Genomic DNA, 4,767 nt, shown 5'->3' on the forward strand with positions numbered 1-4,767 from the left:
AATCCCGCCGCCGCCTCCATTCGTTCTAGTCTCATGTCACTCCTAGCGGCTCCGCAGGTAACCGTTTTCACTGGTTTCTAGATGTATCGTTCCAGTGTTACGTTGTGCAAAATTAAGCAAAGACACACATAATTTCCCAGCCTTTCCTCCACAAAAGATAGCACGCCATGCACAATGTTTTGTAGCTTGCGTTTGTTTTCACCTACAGCCACTCCACTGCTGTCATCTTGTTGATTCAGTTCCGAGTCCACCCTCCTCGCCTTGCTCGGCGCTGATAGACCCGGGCTCCCCGCGGGCCCCCGGCGTGATGCTGAGCTTTGTCGACAGAGGGCGCTGGGGGGACACGGCCGGAGGAAGGAGCCTTCTGTATTAGGTATTTGTTGTTGCATAGAAACTACCTTAAAACTTAGCAGCTTCAAACCACACGTACTTATTATCCCATGGTTTCCTGGGTCAGAAGTGCACGAGCCGCTTAGCTGGTGGTCCCGACCCCCGGTTTCTCACAGGGCTGCGGTCACGGTGCCAGCCAGGGCCATGGTCATCTCAAGGCTTGACCGGAGCTTTCAAGCTCGCTTATGCGGCTGTCGGCCAGGGGCCTCCGCTCGTCGCCACGTGGCCCTCTCCGTGGCACGGCGCCCGGCACGGCCGCTGGCGTCCCCTACCGAGGGTGAGTTGGGAGCCCAGGCGGTGCTACGTTGCCTTCTAAGACCCAGTCTCAGGGACACAGGGTCACTTCTGCCTTCTCCCGTTCATTAGAAGCCATCGCTAAGTACAGCCCATGTGCAACGGATGGCAATCACACCGGGGTGAGAATGGGGGCCATCCTGGAGGCCGCCTATCAGTGTCTGCCCCCGAGCCTGCGATGATTCAAGTCGGTCCCACACGCAGATGTGCTCACTCTTCTTCCCCAAGTCTCAGCGTGACACCGGCTCAGAGCCCGGGACCTTGCCGTCCAGCTGCAGATAAGGCTCTTCAAACACAGTTCCTCTGACTCGTGAACTGAAGACGCAATTTATCAGCGCCTCCCCATCCCGCCCCTTAAAGCGCACACACCAACGCACAATGGTGCGACACAGGCAGAGAGTCTATCCGTGGAGGGGAGAATGGGGGGCACCCAGCAGTCAGTGGTCCAAGGCGGTTTGAAATGCAGCCAAGAAACTGTTGGGAGCCATGGCCTGGGACTCAGCCCTACCCCGCCCGGGAGTGACTCTCCACTGCTCTTGGCTCCTCCCTCTGGGGCGTCCTTCCTTTTCCATGAAAGGTAGTATGTGTTTGCGGCTGTGTGATTTGCTCGGCCTGTTTTCTTTTTTAAATTTTTTTTAATGTTTTATTTATTTCTGAGAGAGAGAGTGTGTGTGTGAGCAGGGGAGGGGCAGAGAGAGAGGGAGACGCAGAAGCCAAAGCAGCTCCAGGCTCCGAGCTGTCAGCACAGAGCCCGACGCGGGGCTCGAACCCACGAGCCCTGAGATCAGGACCTGAGCCGAAGTCGGAGGCCCAACCGACTGAGCCCCCCAGGCGCCCCGTTCAGCCTGTTTTCTGCCAGCAGACTTCTGGATGTCCAACAGCCTCTTTTCATTTCTTAGTCTCTGTGCCTTTCGGACAAGGGCATGAATCCACGGAGGCGGGGTCATCGAGGACCGTCTTAGAGGCTGGCTCCCGCTCGGTGTAAACTCAAGGTTTTCGGTACCGAAAGATAAACGGCAGAAATGAGTACAGATGTGAATAGGGGACAAACACATACATTCCCATGTTCGCTGACAGGAACCGGGAACAGTGAGATTTCAGGAGCCATGAGCACACCTAGTGCCCGGATCTTGGCTTCTGAACACTATCCTCTGGGCTAAGGCTCTGATCCAGGATCCAGGGTGAGGCTACATAAATCTAAATGCATATGTATCTGTGCACGTGTATGTATATAAATATACAGGTGGATGTGTGTTTTATTCTGGCATAAAATCTCTGAAGATCAGAAAGTCTTTGCCAGAATATTAAGAGAGAGGCACCAGGCTCCAGTGTAAGCACTCACCCTATGCCTGGGAACTTAGCTTTCAGTACTTTTCATGGATGGTGCAGATACGGAGCCCTACACTTTCCTCCATTACAAACGTTTGAATCTTCTTAAAGGTCACGCGCTTACTGTCTACACCGCTGAATGGTAACCAGCGAGGGGGCCCCCACCCTTTCCTGTACTGGACCCCCTGTCTCCCAGGTGTCACGTTCTTTCTCTTGGGCTGTTCTTTGACGGAGCGCATGCCCCAGGGGCTTCCTGAGAAAGGATGCACACATGGGAGATAAATTATTTGAACCTTTGCATGTCTGAAAATGCCCTTTTCAGGGGGCGCCTGGGTGGCTCAGTCAGTTGAGCGTCCGATTCTTGATTTTAGCTCAGGTCATGATAGCAACGGTTCGTGAGTTTGAGCCCCATGTCGGGCTCTGCGCTGACAGGGCAGAGCTTGCTTGGGATTCTCCCTCTCTCTCTCTCTCTCTCTCTGCCCCCTTGCTCAAAAAAAATAAATAAGCAGAAAGAAAGAAAGAAAGAAAGAAAGAAAGAAAGAAAGAAAGAAAGAAAGATGCCTTTTTTTCCTTACTTCACTGAGAAATTAACCTTCAGATTGCTGCCGGGGTCAGGGAGGGGCCGTTGCCGCAGCAGATTTGGAAAAGGCCCCGTGTAACTCTTCCCAAACACCTTTTACCCAATCCTCCGCATTTCAGCCACTCCCTGCCCCCATTTCAGGAGATACTGGACTTGCCGGCTCCCGAGCTTGTGAGGAATCTGTGGTATAAAGATTCCGTGTCAGCTGTCTCCACTGCAGTCAGGGTTGGGCTGCCTGCGAGTCAGACTTGTCCATCTGCTTTCCAACTTCCAGATTTCTCCTGCGTTGTCTCCTCTCCTCTTCAAGATGACGGATTTGTCTCTTGTGCTCTTGTTGTGAAAAACCCCTTATTCCAGTTTTAGTGGGAAGGGGGCAAAAATAGACGGATGTGCGCGGACACACACACACCCCCTCTCGCCCAGGACTCCAGCCTGACCTCTTGACTTTTGTGTTTCGATTTTTGTGTATTGAAGAAGATTATTAGGGTGTACTTATTACAGTCATACCTCGCCTTTCTCCACAAAGGATTTTGTAGCGGGGACGTTACTTTGGACAGTGTTTCAATCTCGTTCCTCAAGAATGTCTCTGGCCCCATTACGGTTGGTAGATGAACTTGGGACTCATCACAGACCTCTGGGTAGTTCTTTGGCTCCAAAAGCTGGACGTGAGAGCCTGCTGAGCGGCGCCTGGCCGCTGCTGTGTGTTAGGGAGCACACCCCCACCCAGGACACAGTTTGGTGTTCAAGGTATTTGCGTTTCTTCCTGTTTAGAAACCAAGTGTTCGTGCTTTTCAGTTCCTTGGGTCCTGAAGCCTCGTCCGGCATCACAGCCATAACAAGGGGAAGGTGTTTTGGGGTTTTTTTTAAACGCTTATTTATTTTTGAGGCAGAGCACAAGCAGGAACGGGGGCAGAGAGAGAGGGAGGCACAGAATCGGAAGCAGCTCCAGGCCCTGAGCTGTCAGCACAGAGCCCGACGCGGGGCTGGAACTCACGAACCGCGAGATCATGACCTGAGCCGAAGTCAGAGCCTCAACAGGCGCCCCAATCACAAGGGAAAGGTTTTAAAGGAGAAACACCACTGCGTCAACTTTGGGTCTAAAATCCATCCTTTACCCCATAGTCCTCCGTCTCACTCTTTGAGTTAAAACTCATTTCATATATTTGGAACTCAAGCGAAATTCATTATCGTTAACACCCATAAGGTGATAATGTGTTTTACAACAACCTATAATGTACGTTTACAATTAGCTTTTACTCCCTTAAAAATTATTTTGGTGGGGGAGAGGGAGGGAGGCAAACCATGACAGACTCTTGAATGCCGAGAACAAACTGAGGGCAGATGGGGTGGGGGAGGGGGTGATGGGCATGGAGGAGGGCACTTGTGGGGATGGGCACTGGGTGTTATAAGGAAACCGACTTGACAATAAACTATTTAAGAAAAAAAATTATTTTGGTAGGAGGTGCCCGGCTGGCTCAGTCGGTGGAGCATGAGACTCTTCATCTTGGGGTCGTGAGTTCGAGCTCCACATTAGGCCTAGAGCCAGCAATAGAGTATTGGACCTTCTGGACAAAAGGAAAAAAAACCTATTAATTATAATGTATTACAGGAGAAAAAATAAAATTAGCTCCCCAGATGAGTTTCACAGAGTTACCTCTCCTATAAATTATAGCTAGAAGAAAAATGAATCCAAATAAATGCCAAGTTCCATTAACTGATTAAGAGGAGTAATTGTCTTGAAGAGGGAACAGAGACAGCAGATCATCAATAACTCCTTACTTAATGCCGAACCTCCAGAGTCCTGGGATGTGCGTTTACAACCTCCAGGAACCAGCGGAGGAGTTTTGATGGCGTGTGAACACCCTCCAGACCCTTCCAGGAGGCAGGCGGGGTAGAATGTGGAGAACAGAGCCGAACATCAGTCTCTGCATCGAGAATCCGAGAATCCTCGCTGTCGTCTGCTATCCCTTAGGTGTTCTGCTGAGCTTTAACGGTGAGCAAACCGTACTCTTCATCAACTCGCGCTTTTTGGAATGCGGGCACTGGTTTGGGAGCCTGAACTGTCTCTGCCGCCTGTGCTCAGTGGCTGAACCATTCAAATGAATTCCCCACTCGCACTTCATTACCTGGTTTGCGGCCCCACCAGCCCGGGCTCAGCGGATTACAAACCACGT

The sequence above is a fragment of the Crocuta crocuta genome, unplaced genomic scaffold, assembly GCF_008692635.1.
Source record: "Crocuta crocuta isolate KB4526 unplaced genomic scaffold, BGI_CrCroc_1.0 scaffold296, whole genome shotgun sequence".
Classification (NCBI taxonomy): Eukaryota; Metazoa; Chordata; class Mammalia; order Carnivora; family Hyaenidae; genus Crocuta; species Crocuta crocuta.